The sequence below is a fragment of the Psammomys obesus genome, unplaced genomic scaffold (assembly GCF_907164565.1).
Source record: "Psammomys obesus unplaced genomic scaffold, mPsaObe1.curated_primary_1811, whole genome shotgun sequence".
In the NCBI taxonomy this organism is placed as follows: domain Eukaryota; kingdom Metazoa; phylum Chordata; class Mammalia; order Rodentia; family Muridae; genus Psammomys; species Psammomys obesus.
This window is the reverse complement of record NW_026594083.1, coordinates 10,303,640-10,318,616: the sequence shown is the minus strand read 5'-3', so window position 1 is coordinate 10,318,616 and position 14,977 is coordinate 10,303,640. Positions and strand designations below refer to the sequence as shown.

Below are 14,977 nucleotides of genomic sequence, written 5' to 3'. Positions count from 1 at the left end.
ATCCAGCGTATTTTAATGAGCGCCTATTTAAAAAGTTATATACTTTTTTCTTCCAAGGAGGAAGAATCAAGAGACAATTTTATTCAATTCAAAGCAACCCAAATTCAGTGGTATGAAATGCTAAATATTGATATCCAGAATCCACTCATTATCTTTAAGGCTTCCAATGGCTTGGGCAGTCTCAAGTCTTGGGCTCTGCCATCTGAAACTTACACAAGTTGTTTCACAATCACAGGTCAGCTTAACTCCACACTTAATGCTGTCTTTGATGGTTATACCATGGTCCTAACTTCTTTGATGGTCCTGACTTCACCACAGCAACTGAGGCTACACTTCCATCAGTGGACTTTCTTGACCTCTTTTCAGGGACTTCAATATAGCCCCAAAGTGCAATTTCATCCATTCTCCATCAACACTTCAAGCTTGCATTTTTTATGCCTTCAAAACCTATAACAGGTGCTCAATTTTTACTGAGTTATGTTACCAGTTAAGAGAAGAACTCATGAACTAAACCGTCTGTGTGTGAATCCTGAGGATACATCTCACACAATTTTATCATAAGGGTGATGGGTGACTTATGAATCACAGTTGGTTTGCCTTTTCCCAGGAAATACAGAACATTTCACTTCAGTAATGCTATTATTTTGTTAATCACAGCAGATTTTCCAGGATCACAGATTCTTAACATATACATGGGCTTACTAATCTGTTTGCTTCCTTCTGAAAAGTTACACGCCATATGTCCACTGTCTGCATTGGCTTCAATATTTTCATCTCCAAGCTCCCACTGACCTGACCAATAGACTTTGAGCACTCAATTACTTTTCAGTCCTAAATTCCAAATGTTTCCATAATCCTTACCAAAACAATGTCGTTAATTCCATCACAGCACCCTACATCTTCGGGTACTCTGCCCTAGTTTGCTTCCTGTTTTGATAAACCACTCCTAGCAAATGCTACTTGAAGAAGAGAAGAATTTTTAATGTTTTTGTTTTTGTTTCCAGGATGCAATCCGTCATAGAGAGAAATGAATGCAGGAATTCTATTCTGAAACCTGAAGGTAGTAATTGAAGTAGAGATTTCTCTCAGGCTCACATTTACAGACATTTCTTGTTCATCCTTGGCACCCCTGTCTTAGTACATTCCACAATGGACATGAACTCTATATCAATTAGCATCAAAAAATGTTCCATATACATGCCAAATGGAGGCAGTTCCACAACTGAGGTTCCATTTTCCTGGATGTGTCACACTGACAGCCACTATTAGTCATTAAATCTTTTATTGTGTATATGATATTAGAATATTTTCAACCTTTAGGAAGGTTGCTTTTAACTTTTGAGGCTTCCTTTTCTTAGCAGTATCTTTCTAATATGCTGCAATCTCACTTGTCTATTTTTCTTTTGTACTTACGAGTTTTGTGTGATACCTAAAGGAAAAAAAAGAAAGCACATTTTTTTTCCTAATCTGTCAGAGCATATTAACAAAGTACAACACTGAGTATCAGAAATTTAGACTGCGTAGAATGTCTCAGTCAGTAAAGTGCTTGCTACATAAATATGATGGTCTGAATTCAGATGGCTAATACTCTGGTAAAACAGATGCGTATAGTAACTTATATCTCTGACCTGAGGCCTAGAGAGTCAGAGATAGGATGATCCTTGTAGAGGGATGGCCTATGATATCCCAGTCCAGTGAGAAAATCTGATTCAAAAAATAGTGGTAGAGCCAATTAAGGAATTCTCTTTCTGGTCTCTATATGTATAACACAGAGATAAACATATACACACACATGCAATTTAAATAAAATTGCAGATATTTAAAAGAAAATCCACTTTATGAGGAGGGCCTGCTTTCTGGTTCAGAGCTAACTTCTGACTTTTTAAAAATTAATTTGCTTTACATCTCAGTCATAAGCCCCTCCCTCCTCTTCTCCCACTCTACCATCCCTTCTGCATCCCAGACACCCCAGCTCATCTATTCACTTGAGGACTGAGTTCTTCCTCCCCTGTGGCCTTGAAGGGAAGTCTCGTCAGGCAGAAATAATAAAAAAACAGGCAACATAGCCTGTGTGAGAGATAACCCCCACTCCCATAACTAGTGGGCCGATATAAAGCCTAAGATGTCTGTTCAACCTATCTTCTTGGGGTCTGCACATCGCACTGTACCTATCCTCTACTATATGACTAAAATGTGCGTATACCATATGTTACCTTGCTCAGGATGATCTTTTCTAGTTCCATTCATTTGCCTACAAATTTCATGATTTCCTTGTTTTCAATGGCTGAGTGGTTTTCCATTGTGGAAATGTACCACAATTTCTTTATCCATTCTTTGGTTGAGGGATATCTAGGTTGTTTCCAGTTTCTGGTTATTATGAACATAGTTGAGCAAATCTCCTTGCTGTATGGTGGAGAATCCAAATCTTTCTTTTATCTTTGCATAAAAGTCAACCTTTCTCTATAGGTTGTTGCCAATAAGCTTCCAAGTTACACCAGAAACTCTACATCCATTCTTGCAACCTCATATCTTAAAAAGGTCTCACTGTCAACTATAATCATATTACGGATTGCTTTTTAACATAAGAATTAAGTGAGACCAAAAATATTCATTCAATAACTTTCTACTTCTGGATCTTCAAGTGCATGCTTTTCTTCTTTGCAGATATATTTATTTGTTTTCCAGCCAGAGTTTATAAAATAGTGAGCTTCAAGTTGAGTAAAAAACCGTGTCTCCAAAAATAAGAAAAACATAATATCGATTTATTCTTTGTGTCCTTTTTTTGTCCTCTGCATGCTGGCATAATTGCATATTCATGTATGCATATACCACATGAATATGCACACATATAACAGCAGAATTATATGTGTAAAATCAATAAGATGATGGCTTTTCAAATCCATAAATGGTATTTATCTTTTGACTAATATTTTGCATTTAAAATCTTCTCTTGTACATTTAAGAAAAAAAAAGGCATAAATCAGTCTCCAACTATCTCTTTGAATCTTCAGTGTTAAATACAGTGCCATTCATATCTTTTTAACGTGGCTTTTTTCTATTGTCAACTATGCATCCTTTATTTCTGCCTAAGATGTCACCAGTAAATCTTATAATTTCCACATTTATATCAAATTTATGTTCAGAACTGCTTAGGTACTATTTAAGATTATGGCTTTTTTGATATTTCTCAGTTTTCAGATTTTCAAGACATTTGTGTGAGTTTTTGTGATGGCTATGCCATGCAGATAATAAGGACTTTTCTAGCTTGCACTTCAACACTCTTTCAGATCTCATACTTTTTTCTAATTCAATAGCTTCTTTATATTTCTGGTACTTTTAAGAACTGAACTCATATTTCAGGATTGGTTCTTTTTCGAACACATAGCATTATAAGATAGTAGTACTGTGAATATTCCTGGTTATACATAAAATATATTGCTTCTATCCTGGAGAGTGTAATCTTAAGACACTGAATGTCACTGTGCTGAAGGTAGAGTGGACAGAGCACCACTCCGGTGACCCTTATACTAGGTCTGGTTACTATTCATGAAGACCAAACCCTAAGTGTACAAATGAATCACTTATATATATCATTATCAAAATGCTATAAGCTTCAAGGAGTATTATAAAGACTCAATTTATAGTATTTTTTTCTAATACTTTTTAAGGTTTTAAGACCTACTTTTAAAAGTTTAATTGATTTTGAGAAGTGTTTTGTATAAAATACATATCATTCATGTTATTAGATGAAAATATCTTTTAATATTTAATTGAGTTTCTGAGTTCTCATTAGACTAAACAACATAATTGATGCTGGCAGTTTTCACTAATTCTTACACTTTGTATATGGATTTAAAGAAGTGATTTTCTTTTATGTGTCATCGATTTGCTCTCGACAGTTTCATACATGTATGTAGTGATTTTTTTAATTCCCACTCCCGCGTCTTTTTTCTCACTGTATGCTTCCTATATAGCATTCCTCTCTTGTTCATATCCATGCCTTTTACTGTGTTTAGTGACCTACTAATCTGAACAGTACTGTATGATCCACAACTATCTACTAACCATTTAGTGGGGTTACTATTTGGTGCACAACTTTGCAACAGCACATTAAAATCAAAGGGTGAATATAAAGATGGGAGATTCTGGGCAATGACAGACCAGACAATCTGATTAAAAAGATTTGATTCTTAGAGCTCACAGGGAAAAAAAAAAATATAGTTATCCAGCACTTACGGGTAATTGAAATTCTTAACAATTTTGTCAGTCATTTTTAGCCTTGAATCAATCATCTAATATGTGTCATTCAAAACTTACAATCACATCCCAAAGTAATGAGATAGGAAAAGTTCTTGCTCAAGCATTACATTGTCTACCATTCTATAGTGAACACTAGCAATCAGAGGTTTCTGAGATTTTTTTTAAATTTTATTTTATTCTTATCAGTTACATTTTATTAACTCTGTATCCCAGCCATGTCCCGATCCCTCATTCCCTCCCAGTCCCTCCCTCCCTCCCTCATCTCCACCGTGCCCCTTGCCAAGTCCACTGATAGGGGGGACCTCCTCCGCATTCATCTGATCCTGTTTTATCAGGTATCTTCAGGACTGGCTGCAAAGCTCTCCTCTGTGGCCTAACAGGACTGCTCCTCCCTTGGAAACAACCCAGATGTCCATCAACGGAGGAATGGGTACAGAAATTGTGGTATTTTTACACAATGGAATACTACTCAGCAATCAAAAAGGAGGAAATCATGAAATTTGCAGGCAAATGGTGGGATCTAGAAAAGATCATCCTGAGTGAAATATCCCAGAAGGTTTCTGAGATTTTAAAGGGTTATCATGGCACAGAATCCATGTACAGGTGTAAAACAGCATTTTCCTGTATTAACTATTTCTATTTTAACATTTTAAAACGTACTTTCTCATGTTTACAAATGTTTTAGTAATTTATTTGGAAAGCTCTTAGCAGTAGTTAAAATCCCTATATTATACATTATTATTTCCTCAGGTTAACGATCCATCCCAATTGGTTTTATTTGAATTCATGTTACCTTTCTGTGAAATTTGGGACCAACATAACCAATAACATTTTTACATTTTTGCATATATACAGGGTAGTCATTTATTACCTGTTAGTAATACCAGATTATATTATTTGCCATTTAACTCTTAAATGAATTAATATAGTTGAATTTATTGAGGAGAATTGGAAAAAAATTAACAGATTTTAATGTGGACTTAAGTATGAGTATATATATTAAGAACAGATGAGAAGAAAGTAAGACAGAATAGACCTGGGTTCACACTGGGTTCACAAAGAAGATAAAACTCAGCAGGATCTTAATACTTGCAGATAATTAAAGCATCAAGGAAATATTACATTGTATTTAGATACTAATCTTTGAGGTAATATGAATTATTCTGCACCTGCCACAGCTTGAGAACACAGCAAGAAGACAGGATTTTATTCCCCAGAAACAGTGTCCCCATGTAAGAGAAACTTGCCAATACTTTGATTTAGAGTTTGCCAGATTTTAGAAGGAGAAGAAAACAAAGAAATGGCAGAATACTGATTGTAGAAGCAAGGTGTAGTCACTGAAGCATGGACATCTTAGAACTAAGTCCATAGCATAAATATATATATATATATATATACACATATATATGTAATATATGTGTGTACATATATATGTATATATATGTAATAGATCTGTGTTTGTTTATATATTTTATACGTGCATATATAGACAAAATATATATAATATAAATTATATATAAATATAAATTATAAATATATTATATATTTTATGTATATAGATTATATGTATATATTATATGTATTTTATATACATATATTTGTATACATATATTTAGTTTATATATATAAACGTAATATATATAATATGTTGTTTATAATATATAAACAAAAATTTCACCATAGCTGCCCTGGAGTTATTTCCAACATGTCCATATATATCCATATATATATGATCTTGGCACTGGTAAACTATGAAGGAATATAGTTTAGTTTTTACCTTACTTCTGAAGGTAGAATATCCAAGATTGTGATGACGACATCTCCCTGGCTTCTACATTTCCAGTAGAATAGTGACTGAGAACAGTAGCATTTTAAAGACAAAACTTTGAATACCGGACTAAAATTACCAAAAGTGATCCTGGGAAGAAAAGTCAGTTTCATCATCTTTGTACCCTATGTTTCTATGACAAGGGAGGAAAAAGAGTTGAAAGACACTCTTCAATCAAATTATTCTGTAAAGGAGGGTGGGAAATTAGGTATGGCCATATATTAAACTGTTCATATCTCCATCAACTATGAGCACAAGACTTAGAGACCAACAGAATCACATGGACAGATCGTGAGAGCTGACAGGATGTGAGACTCAGGAGGGAATGGCAAATATAGACTGAAGTTAAGACTCAAATATAGGCATCCTCATTTATCCTTGGTAAGACAAACATTAACTGTCAGTGTAAACACTAGTATGGGTAAGACTATATCCACCACTCAATGAAATCTGTATCCACTCAATGTGTTCAGAAAGCAGCATATGGCCACACAATATCATACATAATATTCATGCCAAAGGCTAAAAAAACACAAAGGATCATCCATGTTGATGATAGAGTTTTGTTTTTTGTTTGTTTGTTTTTGACAATCTCATAGAACCACTCTGACATGAACATGTACTTACCAAACTGGTCAAACAGATTTAGACTAGAAACACAAAATTGCAGTAATCCCACCTGTAAATTCAGTTTATGAGATGACTTTGGGAAGAAATTGATAGTGTCTTAAGAAACAAGAAAAAAAAAAAGAACATAAAACAAAACTTGTTTGTTTGTTTGTTTTTGACATGGTCTTAGTAGACTACTGTAGAGAATTCACTGAAATGACAAATAATGAGTACCTTCATGGTGATCTTCTAGAATAAGTGGCGGAGCACGAGGTTCTAAATGGTTCTAACCTATATTAAGCCTCTCCTCTGGTGGGGACCAGTCTTCTAGACACAACACGCCTACTATGAGTGAGATTGCCAAAACAGAGCTGTGTGTGAATGTGAATGAAAAACTCTCGGGAGGATTCTGTGACTTTGGAGAATTATGGGCTTATTGGAATTTCCGTGTGTGGAGAGACAGGAAGTAGTGTAGTTTTAGCTTTCCAGAGCAGGTTTTCTTGCTCCACTGAATATCCGAACTAACATTTTGTGATAATAAATAACAACTTCTTCTAAGTGATTAATTTAGCAGACTACTAGCTTCCATCAACCTAAGAGCTAAGAATGTGATCAGGTAGCATCTTACACTCACACAAAAGCTTCCCCCATTTCATTGCACATTTGTCTCTGGTGTATCCACCAATGTATTTGAAACTTGCCCTAATTTATGACTTTATTTGTACTATAAAAACATAAAAATCCACTGAAACTGCTTTCAAGCTGGAACATACAACTTGAGGAACTAGAGTTTATGTTTGTGGATCAAAGTCACTCACGATTACTCCAGAATAAACTATCTTCTCAGTTTAAGTGAAGAGTTGTGCTGTTAACATTGACACTACTGAATACATTAACTCAGAGAAGCTGGGTTACCTTCAGAAGATCAAGCCAGCCAATATTCTGTGACATATATGTATATATTATATACTCTCAACAAGCATGTTTGTACATGCAAAAACACAAACAGACACACAGGGAGAAACAGACACATAGACACAAAAACTCAGAGACACACACAAGCACACATAGACACACACAGAGACATACACACAGACACAGATGCTAACATATACACACACAGTCATACACTCACATGCACACACATGCAAACACGCACACACATGCAAATACACACACACTATAAATTTTAAAATGATATTATTGAGCTGGAAGAAATGAATAGAGCAGAAGAGAGGTGAATCCAGAAAAGGAAGGCAAGAGAGTAAATGATGTCGAATACATAATATTCTTCTTTGAAAATGTCCTTATAAAACCCTAATTATGTATGGTTAATGTACAGGAGTAAATACTATATTTATTATTTACATAATAAATCATAGGGAAAGAAAGTTTATCGCCAAACATCTGCATGCATCAGTTACTTCCATGTGAGCATTTTATGCAAACTAAAATTACTCAACTTACTAAAACTCCTGCAACACTTCTGAAGTTTATAGATAATGACAAAATCCTAGTATTTTATGTACAGAGAATCAACACCAATGGATATGGAGATTAGAGTACAGAAAATGAGAAGCAATGAAATGATCTTGCTTCCAAAAGTTTTCATTTGGGACATTTTGATGATGTCGTGTTGCTCTAGACAGAAAGTTTTCTTCTCTCTAAAGGCAAATTTTTGTTATAAAAAGACAATGATTGAGTGGAAGATTATGTGGATGTGAGGAAGAAATTATGCTGTCTAATTTTTTGTACCAATTTATAATGCAAATATAAAAAGCAACAAATTCTCCCTCATGAAATTCACTTCTGTTTAGCTGAGCTTAATAAAATGCAAAGGAGAATAAATTACTAATACTAATTGGTATCCAAAGGCAAATGTGTGATAATTTCCTCCTATATCTAGAAAAAAATATGTGTATCAAGCCTATGAAAATGCAAATAATAGCACTAACCACCTGCTTAATGACAAGGGCAAGTACTACCTGTGTCTGTTACATTATTCATTTTCTATTTATTAAGAAATTTGAATACTTGATGTTTGCTAAGCAGCCAAGAACAGGTGTTTCCTACTGAAAAGCTTACTGTTTTAATGTTGTTTACATCTAAAAGAGCATAAGGGCAGATCCTTAGATTGAGCAAATATAACTATAAATTCAAATTTATAAATTCAGAAATGTTTTAATAAGAGGTGAAAATTATTATTCTTGGAAACAGAGACAGAGCTTGCCTAACATTCATGAAATCTTGGATTATAGCCCAGCACAAAATGTGTATTGTTTTGAGCACATTCATATGTGAACTTCATGGAGGAACTAACATAATTGGCTGCATCTACATATAAAGGTTAGTAACTTCTCAGATAAGCCGATCACATCTCAAAGAGAATAAAACAAAGCATGGATGTGGAATTGACATTGTGCTTGGATATACCAAGTTAGGCTAAAACAAAATACCAATGTTCACATACATAAACACATTATATGTAAGTAACTTAATATGAGCAACTAAGGAATTATGTGTTGTACTCTTACTGACTTTTATACTACAGACACTCATGTATCTAATTATTAGTACAATAAAACATTATCTTTATCCAATAAGTTAGAGATTAAACAGATAGAAACATGCTTTCTGTGTGCCTATCTATGCATATATTTATATAAAGTCAGAACAACAGCTTTCTATAATGTATTGATAGGACTCTTACGTTCCACCAATGATGTTTTAACTTCATAATATACTTTAAAATTCTAAAGAAATATCCAAGGTGTATTAATGATTTTCATTGGAGAACATCATAAATTTAAGAATGACATGAGGCCAAAATAAGTGCTTTATGATTTTATTTAGCCTTTGCTCCATAGATGGAAGCATGTTTGGTACTGCCACTCTAGCTCATAAGCCCCGGAGATAAACATACTATTATCACTATTTGGACATACAATCAAACCAATGTCTAAATTCATCTCTCTTCTATCAATTAGTTCGGCTTTCAGAAGTTGTCAGTAGTCTTTCTCTGCATAGTAGGTGATGGATACTGGAAATCACAACTGGTCGAAGAGCATAGAATATGTTACTGCAGAGTACTTAGCCTGAAATAGAGCAGCTATGTTATATTCCTCTTCAAGGGCCAGGACATCATGAAAGAGAGTCAGATATATGGGAGATATGAGGAAAAAAATGTGTCTTCTGGATACAAGAGGGAATGATAATGAACTGATGAACTGTATGACGCCAGTATGGTGATTATGCTTTTGATGTCCATAAAATGATGCACAAGTCATCATTTTGAGTGGAATGGGAAAATCTTCACTTCATACTGAGGAGCGAGGCATAGCTGATGGCTTCTGGAGGAGGGAAATCAACAATCTTTAAAAGTGTGACCTGCTCTTTGATCACCTCCCCCTGAGGGGGGAGCAGCCTTACCAGGCCACAGAAGAAGACAATGCAGCCATTCCTGATGTGAACTGATAGACTAAGATCAGAAGGAAGGAGAGGAGGACCTCCCCTATCAGTGGACTTGGGGAGGGGCATGCATGCAGAAAGGGGAGGAAGGGTGGGATTGGGAGGGGAGGAGGGAGGGGCTTATGGGGGGATACAAAATGAATAAAGTGTAATTAATAATAATAATAATAAAAACTGAAGAACACAGATCAACATACAACGAATGGAACAGGTATCCCAGTTCTCAAATCAGGGAAGGCTGGTGACCTATGTAATGCTGCGAATCTGTGTGCACTGGGTCTGGACAAGGATATGAGAGCTGGTGACTGGAATTTCTAGTGCTGCTGACCTGATGTAGTGATTATACTCTTTCCTTTTAAGTGGTGTAATTACGATACTAGTTCTTACTCATTATAAGAGAAAATAAACTCAAATTTAAAACCACAAAAAAAAAGTGTGTTCCATTTGCATTTCTGAATGAGGATTGAGCATCTTACCCAGGGGCCTCCTTGTTGATTAGCTTCTTTAGGTATACAGATTTTAGTATGATTATCTTATATTATATGTCTAATATCCACTTATAAATGACTATATACAATATGTGTCTTTTTGCTTTTAAAAAGGAAAAATAAAGAATCCCTCAAAGTTAACAGCACAACTAAATAGTTATATAATAGGGTTCTTTACACATGAAGGAAAAGTGGTAAAAGTCCTACTTTAATCACAACACACTCACTAAATGATGTGTCTTTAATTCATCACAATTTATTATTATTAAATTTTTATATTAATTACAGTTTATTTACTTTGTATCCCAGCTGTAGCCCCCTTCCTCATTCCCTCCCAATCCTATCATCTCTCCCTCATCTCCTCCCTTCCCCTCTCTAAGTCCACTGATAAGGGACATCCTCCTCCCTTTCCATCTGACCTTAGCTTATCAGGTCTCATAAGGACTGTCTGCAATATCCTCCTCTTTGGCCTAGCAAGGCTGCTCCTCCCTCGGGGGTGGGGAAGTCAAAGAACCAGCCATTGAGTTCAGGTCAGAGACAGTTCCTGTTCCCATTACTAGGAAACCCACTTGGATACTGAGCTGCAATGGGCTCCGTCTGAGCAGGGGTTCTAGGTTATATCCATGCTGGTCTTTGGTTGGAGAATCAGTCTCAGAAAAGACTCCTGTGCACATATATATTTGGTCCTTGTGGAGCTCATCACATTTTTTAATTAATTTGTTCATTTTACATTCTTATCTTATCCCTCCCTCGTCTCCTCCCTGTCTCACCCTTTGTCGTTCTTACCTCATATTCCTATAGCTAGTCCTCAGAAAGGAGGAGCCCTTTTCTCTTACCAACTGACCCCAGATGATCAAATCTCTTCAGGACTGCCTGCATCCTCTTCTTCTATCCTCAGTTGCTTTCCACCTGCTGATGATCCTCAGACCCATCTAGACATTTTAGAGAATATTTCTGTTGCTTTTTCAGAAATCTTCCTTAGCTGTGCATTCTGTGTTTCATAAAATGTGAGAAAAACTCGAGCAAAAGTGTGAAGAACATCATCTCTGAAGGTATTTCTAGCCTTGAATGTCAATAGTGTATACAATCTTTTGTATGAAAACTCTACTATATTATAATTCATAACTAAATAGTTGAAGTACTTTACACTTCTTAAACTTTCAATGTATGCATTGACTGTAATAAGAAATATCATAAATATCTTTATAATTATAATTATCAAAGAGTTTAAATGTTGCTCATTATGTAAATTCTAATGTACATAATATTTAATATAAATGAGGTTTTTTTTGTATGCTAACAAAAGATGCTCAATCAAGGTAACTGAGATGGTGCACTCACAGAGATTTTCATGGGCATTAAAATACTCCAAAGTACATTGACACTATGTTTCTGAAGAATTTTAAGGAGACTATAGAGCCTACAGTTGAGAGTTGAGATGAGCTCTTCATTTCCAGTTCAGGGAGCTTTGAACTTGCTCAGCTTCATGTGTATTAAATTTGTGCACAGCATTCACACCATATTCTCACTAACTTACTTACTAACCACAGATGCCATAGCTACACTGATTAGAACCATTTCTTCAGTGTTCTTCTAATTAGTAAAATCTCCTAAGTTTAGGAAAATCATGAATTTTACTGAAATGTAGAAAGTTATTCATTAGGCAGTCTTACATGAAAGACCAAGTTATATACAGAATTAGGTCGTGTCTTCACCTTAAAATTTGTGAGATAATTTTTAACAGCTGAAATATTATTTATGAAATTATTTCATTTTTCCTCCTTTGTTAGTGTCTGCATACATTTACCAATGTGGTTTAAATACACTATTTTAAAATACACACATTATACAAACACACATACAAACTCAAAGTCAAATTCTCTCTTCGTCTCTGTCTTTCTGTCTTTGTATCCATCTCTGTCTGTCTCTCTCTCTCTCACACACATACTCACACACTCTTCCCTCACACATGAAGCTAGTCCCTTTTTCAAAATCATGGGTACAATAAAAACAGGACCAAATATTCTTGTTTTGAATTTATGAGGCAGAGATTCCTCTGTAACATGCAAATTAGAACAAAATCACTTTTCCTGAAAATAGGGAATTAGTGTGGATTGCATTTCACTTCTTCCCTTGCAATTCATATGAGTTTATTACACTTGCATTTAACACAGACAGAAGAACTTTACACTCAATTTCTTCTTTACCATATAAAATATAGATGTTTAAAAAGGCTTCCTTTTTCCTTCAGGCACATTTATGTTAGAAATGCTGTAATCACAGAAAATATTCCTGTAACGAATTTTTAAAACACTAAGGCCCATTATGAGTAGTAAATTTGTGTAGGTTTAAAGATAACTCAGTGATTATTTTAAATTGGGTATCTAAAAGTGAAATTGTCGTTTTTGAAAAAAGGAATTCAGGTTGATCTGAGAAAGTATAAACAAGTGGATTAAAGGAATACTGCAGGATAAATATGTCAAAATACTTTCAGCTTCTGGGAGATAACAAGCCACCTATAAATCTTGGTATGGAATAGCTATACACAGTGCAGGGAAAAGGGGTTCTCAGTTGCCCAAAAAGAACAATTTAGGTAGGTCATCAAAATCTGGTATATCATAATGTTTTTTAAAATTATATTAACGATCATGGGTCCATGCCAGCAACAAATAAGTAAGAATGATAGAGAACAATATATTTTATTAAATATTTCTATATTTAGAAGTCAATATGATCTACTACTTGCTGTAAGTTAGAAAAGACAGGAGTGAGAGAAAGAGGGGAGAGAGAGAAAAAAGAGAGAGAGAAGTATTTACTCAGGGTCTAAGTGAAGAAAAAGCAAGTTTGTGGCAACAGACTAGAACATTCTATTAGTTTAATTCCAGTGTGTGAACATATGAAAAGTAAAAAGTTCCTCATTAACTTAGCTAATGTCCTTCTGAGGAAATAAACAAAAACGAATAAGAAAGATAAACAAAATATCAAGACCCTTATGAATTATAGTTTACAATTTAATACACTATTATTTATTTAGAAAAATAAGATTTAAATAAGGAAAAATTGGTTCCTACACAACCACTACATCTATAAAAATATTAAAATATGATTCACAAATGTGTAAGGTATGATTGCTGAAGGAAAATAAATAAATAAATCAGATGCTAATTTCATGTTACTCTATATGTGACTGATAAATTTTAGAGAGGGTGACACCCTTGAAACCAACACCACAATATCACAATCTATGCACTCTTTCCACAGATTCTTTCTTCTTGTGCCCCAGTACATATTAGGTCTACTACCTCCATAATTATTTGGTTGGCAGTGTTAAAGACCTTCCCATGTTATCAGTGGATCCTAAAATATACAAGTTTTGCCTAATTGAAAGGGTATTCTCTGAACAGTCTTTCCATTTCTTTTTTCCCCTCCCCTGACATCTACCCCATTCTCTTTCTATGTATCTGAATATACCTAAAAGTACATGCAGCCATATCAAATGGTATCATTGAGGTCCTTTCTACCTAAGTATGCAACAGGGGATATGGAGACTGAAGTGACCACTTCCTATAGCCAGGAGGAAGGAAGACATAAACCCACCCACAAAACCTTCGATCCTAAATTTACCCTGCCTAAAAGATGTGCAGGGATAAAGACAGAGCAGAGATTGAGGGAATGGTCAACTCATAAGTGACCCATGTTGAGACCTACCCCACAGGAGAGAGCAAATCCCTGACGCTATTAATGAGACTCTGATATTCTTGCAGACAAGAGCTTAACATAACAGTCCTCTGGGAGGACCCACCCAGAAGTGGATCTAAACAGATACTGAGGCCCATAGCCAAACATTAGGCAGAGCTTGAGAAGTCTTGTGGAAGAGAGGGCTGAAGGCTAGCGGGAGCTGGAGGGGACACAGAATCCATAAGACCAGCAGAGTCAACTAACCTTGGCCCATGGGGTATCACAGAGACTGAGCCACTCACCAAAGAGCATGCATGGTCTGGACCTAGGACCCCTACACTTACGTAGCTGATAGGCAGCTTGTTGTTCATGAGGGTCCCTTAGCAACTGGAGCAAGGGCTGTCTCTTACATGGAACCTGTTGCTTGCTTTTGGAATATGTTCCCCTATCTGAGTTGCTTTTGTTTGACTTCAGTGGAAGAGGATGCACTTAGTCCTGATGGGGCTTGATATGCCAGCATGGGTTGGGTGGGTTGGGGTGCTTCTTATTTTCTTAGGAGAAGAAAGAATAGAGAGGGGCAGGAGGTGGGAGCAAGAGGAAGGGGAACGATAATCAGAACGTAAAATGAATAACAAAATTAATAAGA

At 35.4% G+C, this 14,977-nt stretch overlaps 1 protein-coding gene across 1 annotated transcript in view; it reads right to left on the bottom strand.

The window, feature by feature from the left end:
* The window catches only part of Ncam2 (neural cell adhesion molecule 2), a 319,248-nt gene that overhangs the window by 71,758 nt on the left and 232,513 nt on the right, over nucleotides 1-14,977 (bottom strand). The gene's annotated exons all lie outside the window — the stretch shown is intronic.